Source organism: Humulus lupulus, chromosome 1 (genome assembly GCF_963169125.1).
Source record: "Humulus lupulus chromosome 1, drHumLupu1.1, whole genome shotgun sequence".
Taxonomy (NCBI): Eukaryota; Viridiplantae; Streptophyta; class Magnoliopsida; order Rosales; family Cannabaceae; genus Humulus; species Humulus lupulus.
Genome location: NC_084793.1, coordinates 42,556,603 through 42,564,907, shown reverse-complemented (window position 1 = coordinate 42,564,907; position 8,305 = coordinate 42,556,603). Strand labels below are relative to the sequence as shown.

General features: G+C 42.1%; 1 long non-coding RNA gene across 1 annotated transcript; it reads left to right on the top strand.

Moving 5' to 3' along the window:
- Positions 1 to 263: 263 nt before the first annotated feature.
- On the top strand, positions 264 to 1,254 carry LOC133791725 (uncharacterized). The gene is made up of 2 exons (XR_009874197.1): positions 264 to 438; positions 556 to 1,254. It is a non-coding gene; the product is annotated as an uncharacterized LOC133791725 (long non-coding RNA).
- Positions 1,255 to 8,305: the final 7,051 nt, after the last annotated feature.

Sequence of the window (8,305 nt, the reverse complement as noted above, 5' to 3'; positions counted from 1 at the left end):
GAGAAAATAGAAGAGACAAAATATATCTTAGTAAATTACCAAGTTACCCTTACTAATAATTATTAAAATTATATAAATAGAATGATAAATATTATGTGTTGTGCAAAAGTTATCGATTGGAGCATTTGTTTCGTTAAATGACAATTTGGACATGTGGTTTGTAAAATAAAACAAAATAGTATATGTTGAGCCTGATTTTGGTTAAATATTTTTTCAATACGATCATAATACTCTCAAATTAAAATAATTAATAATTAAAAATATATATGTAAAAATTTTACAATATCAACTAATTAAAAAACAAAATTTTAATTTATTTTAAATTATATTTAATATTAAAAAAATACAAAATCATTTAATTCTTTCTCTCTCTTTTCTCTATCCTTTTTTCTCTGTAAACCCAGCCGACCCTAGAGAATTCATGGTTGCATAACAATGGTAGTGGAGCTCCATCTTTATTCTCTTTTCCTCCCTTTTAATTTTCTTCTTCTTCAACTCCTTGCCATCTTCTTTTTCTTCTTCTTCTTATTGCCTCCTCATGTTTCTTTTTTACAGTGCTTGCGTGGGATGGAGGTGTTGCTGAGATGGAGCACAATAGGGAGAGATTCTGTGCGATGAGCATCTCAAAGTGGCGACATGACATGGAGGGTAGAAGTTGGATGCTCGGCAATGGCGTGGGGGATTGACGATGGCGTCGGGGAAGGCATAGATGGGTTCTAAGCTCACTTTCGTTAAGCTCGATCACGAGGGGGTTGGGTTGGTAAACGAATTCGAAGGCGGGGATTTGGACTGGTGAAGGCCGAACTGGTGTGATTTGGGCCTCCTTGAACTAGTATGATCTGGTGCGATGGGGGGATCTGGCGTGATTGGGAGATTGGGGGCATGTGGACTAATCTGGGTTTGGTAGGGATCTGAACTTTGACAACTTCCATGGCTGTAGAATTGCAGAGCTTCAACTGAAGCTTTAATGGCTTCACTTGACTTCTTCCATGTCTCAAATGGATCTGGGTTTGGCTCCACGACAAACTCCAACGACCATGGTGTTTTGAAAATGAGGATTTGACCATGTTTTTCTTTTTCCTTTGTCATTTTGATTTCTTGAGATTTCTGAGTTATTGACTTTTTTTCTTTGAGATTTCTTGAGTTTATTGTCATTAAGTTTGTTGTTGATTTTAGATAAGAGATTTTAGCATTTTCTTGAGATTGTTAATGATTTTGGTTATTTGGTCATTGAAGATGTGTAATTGTTGGTTATTTGTTTTAGATTTATTTTTTTAGAGACTAGATTAGATTTGTGTTTTCTCATATTAGATTTGTTTTAATTTTGATTTTTATATGCTTTAAATAAAGAGTTTGTGTTTAATTTTGATTTTGTTCATAATAATTGTGTTGACGCGGTTTTTCGTCAACTTAAATCGCAGAGCAATTAAACAATATAAACTACGGTGCGAACGAATAGTAAAGAGGAACAAGAAGGTTTTTACGTGGTTCAGCAGTCAAATCTGCCTAGTCCACGCGTCTGTATTATTAAGACTTAGAGTTTTCTGGAAATTCTTCAAGGATGAATTACCCAGAGTTTTCTCTCAAGATCTCAGATTATCCATCCCTTACAAATGGTCATTCATTCTCTATTTATAGGGAAGGTTACAGAGTCCGTTCCCACATATTTCGGAAAGATATTCTGTATATCAATTTAAAATAATGACATTAAATGCTATATCTTCTATATACAATGAAACGTCCCCTGAAGACCCGGGAATGAATAACAAACTAAATAATATCCCCTTAATGTTGGGATTTTACAACAATAAATATGTTCACACATACACAACAGGCTATCTTAGGTGACTCATTCAATCTTCGAGGTTAGCGACCAGCATTGTGATTGTCAAGACTTACAGACTTGTTACGAACTTGCCATCTTACTCCAAGACATGCTCGGAGCAGATAAATACTATCGAGGCTATCATACTCGAGCTTGCACTTCTTAAGCTCGGGCTGCTCAATCCAACGGCACTCGATAACGGATGTATCCTGATGTCATGCCATTTCGAGCCTAGAAAGAATCCCGAGGTTATGTCTTCGAGATTTCCATTTTACTTCGGAGGTTTTACAACTGAACTATGCAATATGTTTCATATATTTCGAGCTCATACCTGATGAATCCAGTTTTTCGAGGCCATAATCTCTGGTCTCGAAATATGGGTGTAACAGTTTGCCCCCTCAAAAGTATTAGTTCAAATCCCATGAGAAGGAAACTTTTGAACTACTCCCATTGGGAACCGTACCATCAAATACACTCGAGTGTGGACACACGTCAGTTGGGTATTAGCCAATCAAAGTACTTGAGTGCCTTGAAACTCTGCCCACGTTTGTTCGCCTGCCATCTTTATGGTATTATCATTTCATTTGTCCCTGGCCGTTAGATCTGATACGGAATCTGGCCAATGGCCCAAATTAATTCGACTTTTAACATTCCTGGGGGCCTATAAATATATCCCCATTTGTATTCCCCATTTTTCTTTTACGTTCAATTTCTCAGAGAGAAAAAACCATAAACTTCTTTGCCCATTTCTTGCATGTTCTCCAAGCCGAGAAGACAAAGCAACATTGGCATCTTTGATTCTGTGAGATTGTATTTGCAGCCGCTTATACAATCATCAATTTCTCTTTTTCCGCCGATCATATTGTGTAAGTTTTCTGCTCATGGCTTTGTATGTCTGTATATATGCATTGTTTTCATGCGCGCTTATATTGTTGCACTGTTGGTCCACTCGTTAGTTTAACGCACTAGAATGTTTCTGCTGTCAAATATTAGACTTAAGTTCTAACATCATGGGTTCCAAACCCAGATCATGCGTGAAAGACCCAAATATGGTTCTTTTATTGAGTTTTTGAATTTCGGATGACATATCTTGTACACAAAGATATTGGGTACAAAATTAGGGCTTTATAAATTGCACGTTTCCCAAAAATATCATTTTTTGAGTAACCACCACTTTTTTTCCCTGATATATCGGGATCTCCAATGACAAGTCCACCTTCCTTTCCTTTGGTGGAATGCACGCCCTGAGACTGGCCTCGTCCTTTGGATTGAGTTTGCCTTGTAGCCTCGATCATTCGAGCTTGGGTATTCTAGTTTTTTCATTATTTCCTGTTCGCTTGGCCCTCACCCTTTTGCTTTCTTGTTAGATGCTGCAGAACTTGGGAAAGTGGTGTGGGTCAAAGCTTGCGATTCCTTATTCATCAGTAACTCCGAGCCCAGAGTCTCTTTTCATTCGGAACCAACGCTTGATCCGGGAGCACGAACTGAGGTGTGAGCAAGAGGACATTCGAGATCACTTTCGACGTCAGATAGACAAGGTCGAAGAAGGAAAAAGAAAAAACTAAGGGTCGCCCTCTATCCAGATCCATACCCCGAGCCTAGACCGATCCTCTTCGACCCTACGCTCAGGGTGATAGTTGCTTTCAAGCCGAGTGATCTCCAATTCTCGCTGATGGGGGAACCTTCTACCTCCCAGCCAACCTCCGTACCTACCCTGAGAAGGGAGTTTTTTGAGGCCGAGCACTATTGGAGCTTGATCTCATCATTAGGGAAGATCTCTGACATTCTGGCCCTTCACAAAATTGGACTGTTGGGCTCACTGATGTGTTAAGCTCCGGCCTCCCACGAGCGAAGTTGTTGTGCTCCGGGAGATGGGAATCTTGACAGCAAGCTGAGGTATGCAACTTGGAGCCAGAAGCACATGAAGGCGGGTGCTGTACTGCCTTTGAAGTCCTTTTTTAAAGGCTTCTTGGATTTCTTTGGGTTGGCTCCCTTCCAGCTCAACACGAATTCTTACAGGGTTCTGTCCACTCTGAGGTTGCTTTACCACGAGCTGAAGTGGGAAGGACCTTCGCCTGAAGAGATCTTATATCTCTTTTGTATGAAAAGCAATCTCTCTCGGGCTCGGGGAGGAGACAACTTCTATTATCTCTCGAGCCATCCCAAGGAGAAGAAGATCTTCGAGGATCTTCCCAACCATCCTCCGGACTTCAAGAAGGCCTTCTTCTGGACAAATGGCCTAGCTCCATCCCGATACCATTCGTTTAGGCGAATTCATAAGTATCTAAAAATTCTTTCTTTTTTGTGCTCGAGTTTTTGTTTAAGCTCGCACTTAGTTATAATGTGTTTATTCTTCCAGCCAACTTCTGCCGTCCTACTCCCACCAAAGAGATGAAAAAGCACAAGGAGGCTCTGCTCCAACTCCCCTATGGCAGGAGGTCCCTCTCCTATCTCCTGCACGAAGACAAACTCTGAGCCCGCAGTCTCTTGGAGAAGGATCAATCCACATTTGGCTGGTCCAATAAAAAGTATGCCCAGTGGGAGCTTGTGCCTCTCCCAACCGGCATCCTCCCCCCGAGGCAAAACACAAAGCCTCCATCTCTAGCTCGGCGTCGTGGGAGCATGTAATCGGGGAACGAGGCCAATGATGAAGCCTCGAGCTCGAGCTCGAGTGATAGAGGTACAATCATCCTTAGCTCGGATTTGTGGTCTCCCTCACTACTAAAGCATAAACCCGATAGATTAATATTATGCAAGGACGATAGGGACCATTTCTATGTATGGACTTGGGTAGATGAGAGGGTACATAGGTTCGATAGTTGGCTTGGGAAGTATGACACCATGTATAGTCTGAACGAAGTATGGGACGGAATAGTCATTCAATACGGGACGAATGACTATAGAGACCTTTCGAGGTTGACTTATACTTATAGGGAAGGTACTCCCCCTGCCTCTTCTGAAGATGGGGGAATTACGTGGTCGCCGAGCACGAGCTCGGGGGAGAGTTCCAGTTAGGTTTCTCTCCGCTTGTCTTTTCATTCTTTGCTTGTCTGCATCATGTTAACTTTTTTTTTGTTTTGGAATATCTCATAATGCGATGTGAATGTGCAGGTGACATGGATTTCGACCTCGACAACGTACTTGCTAGCGGCGGAGCCCAAAGGAGTAAGCGCCCGAGGGGGTCGCGGAGGTCAGACTGACCTGCTAAGGTCCTTAAGAGGATCGAGAAAACACCTCCTCCACCAGCTCCAGTTGCTCCGAGCCCATCTGTGAATCCAACTCCTCAGGTCGAGGCGTCCTCTACGACCTTGCCTTCCGCTCCTCCTTCGATTCAGGTTGAATCCACGCTTGACCCACCTCCAAAAAAACCCTCAGCCTCCAAAACACATCTGCTTTCGATTTCTACTCACGTCGATGAGTATGTAATTGATAACACAGCCATACCTAACGGGGCTACGCTCAGCTCGGACGTTCTGTCTCGGGTGGGCCAGAGTTTTGGCAGCTTCGATGCCCCTCATTGGCAGTTCTTGAATAATGCTCGAGACTACAACACTCTTTATGAGAAGAGCATCGAGCTCACTACTGCGGTAATCTTTCTCATCTCGCTATTAGCTGTTTTTATACTTAGTTCATATTCTAATTTGATTTCTTTGTATGTCAGAATCTTGCTGTCTCGGCTTAACTTAACTATAAGTTGAACAATGAGGTCCACTCGAGCATGTCTTATGCTCAGGAGTTGAAGGACCTCCAACTCAAGCTCAGTGATGAGCTCAGGGACACAAAGGAAAAGATGGAGGCTGAAGCTGAACAGCTAAAGGCCAAGACAGCTGAGCTCGAGGAGCTAAAGGCCCGGCTCGCGGAGCTTGAGAAGATGAGTGCCTGGGTTGCAGAGCTTGAGAAGATCAATGCCAAGCTTGAGGAAGATAAGACCGCCACTTTCGAGATCATGGAGGGTGAAAAGCTCATCTCCTTGCAGAGTTTAAGGAGAAGAAGGATCGGGCGATTGACCTGGCCATGTACAGAATTTGGGCCAATAATGTCGACCTTGACACCAACTTCTTAGGCTCTTTTGAGGCTGAATTTGTGGCTAAATGGAAAGCTTGGCTAGATGAGGAGGAGGTTGCTTAGGATGAGGAGGAGGTTGCTTGGGATGAGGCAGAGAGAGCCAAGGGGGATGCTGAGAAGGCCAAGGAAAATGCTCCTTCTTCCTAGATCTTGTTTCGGGGCTGCGTCCCTTTGAATACCTTGTAATAGTTTTTGTGTTTGGATTTTGCTTTTTATGCCCCTAGGGCTAAGACAATGTTATAGCTCGTGAAAGAGCTGCCTTCTTATGAGCTATTTTCGAGCTCATACTAATGATATTTGTGATACCATTTTTGACTTTGCTTTATTATACTCTCTTTACATTTCTTAGGTCGAAATATTTTACACATTTTATATTAAAGTGCCTTATATGTCTGTTTATTCATACAAGCATATGGGGGATTTAAGCCCGAGGTTCAATGCATTCATGCACAGTTTGCTCGAAATATCCGCATCCGATCTTGTTATTTTGTCAAGGTTGGAGATTACTTTTACCATGCACTCGAAGGTACTTATATGGCGCGTAACGTTAGTGGTTTAGTTATATCTTACTTTTTTAGTTACTTTTCCTCGTCCTTGGGTAGCTCCCTGAGGTTATGAGGTCAAAACTATCATTTTGCAAGATACTCCAGCCTCGATCTCGACTTAACGCGAAGTGGGTTTATGTTCCAACTTATTGTTGATTAGTTTTAGCTGGTTTGTTCTAAACCTATTAAGGTCGTGTTTGGTTTGTAATCCATACACTTATATTTTTGATCTGGTTCGCATATTTGGTTACATCCAACCAAACACTTTTATCTTTTGATAATTTCGTTATGTCCAGACTTACTTAGCTCGTGTGTTTGGTTATATTCAAACACTTATATGTTTTTGATAGTTTGGTTATGTCCAAACTATCTTAGCTCGCGCATTTGGTTATGTCAAAACACTTATATCTTTTTGATAGTTTGGTTATGTACGAGTTATCTTAGCTCGTGCATTTGGTTATATCCAAACACTTGTATGGTTTTCGTATATGCTATTTTATTTTTTCAAGCTGATGGTATATGTACCACTAATGCCCCCTTAATATCCTACGAGTGTGACCATAGGTTATTTAATTAAGAGAGATTGCAAAAAATACAGCATATTAAAACGAAATCAAACTTTATTATAATAATTTATTAACCAGAATATAGTAAAGAATAACAGGCATGGTTACAGGTGACATCATTCCTACACTATTGATAGTAAGGTCATAGATGTTCGCCATTCCATGCTCGTGGTACTAAACTCCCATTCAATCTTGCCAACTTGTATACATCGAGTCGGATAACTGATACGATCTGATAAGGTCCTTCCTAATTAGGCTCGAGCACGCCAGCCGTTGGATCCCATGTCGCCAAGAATACACGCCTCAGCACCAAATCCCCCACACTGAATTTTCTGTCTCGAACCCTTTTATTGAAATACCAGGTAGCTCGCTGTTGGTATGCAACATTTTTTAGCTGAGCTTCGTTCCTTTTTTCATCATTTAGGTCCAGACTTACCTCGAGCTGGGATTGGTTCAAGGCTTGATCATAAGCAAGGGCACGAATTGTGGGAATTTTGACCTTGATTGGCAGCATAGCCTCACTACCATATGCCAGAGAAAATGGGGTATGTCCTGTTGAAGTATGGGTCGTGGTTCGATATGCCCACAGAACTTGGGGCAATTCTTTGGACCATTTCCCTTTTGCTTCTTCCAACCTTTTCTTCAGGGAACTCTTTAGGGTTTTATTCACAGCTTCGACTTGGCCATTCGCCTGGGGATGGCCACAAAGGAGAAGCTCTTTATTATCCCATTTTTTTTCCGCAATAGTTGGTAAACAGATCGCTGTCGAATTGAGTACCGTTATCGGACACAATCTTCCTTGGCACCCCATATCGGCATATGATGTTCTTTACCACGAAGTCCAAGAATTTCTTTGAGGTGATTGTTGCCAGAGGTTCGACTTCAGTCCACTTCGTGAAGTAATCTACGGCCAATGCCAGTTGGCAATGAGCTTATGAGGTCGATTCCCCAGACCGCAAATGGCCACGGGGAGGTCATCATAGTTAGCTCAGAGGGTGGAGCTCGAGGGATTGTTGCGAATCGTTGGGACTTGTCGCATCTCTTGACGTAATCGAATGAATCTACCTTGATGGTAGGACAAAGGTACCCCTGGCGTATGATTTTCTTGGACAGGCTATGCCCCCCAGTGTGGTCTCCACAGAATCCTTCATGAATTTCTTCTATGATTTTCTTAGCCTCGGGTGGAGTCACACATCGGAGTAATGGCATGAAGTATCCTCTTCTATATAGCCTTCCATCTATAATGGTGTACCTGGGGATCTGATACATCAGTTTTCGAGCCTTGGTCCGTTCTTCTGGGAGAA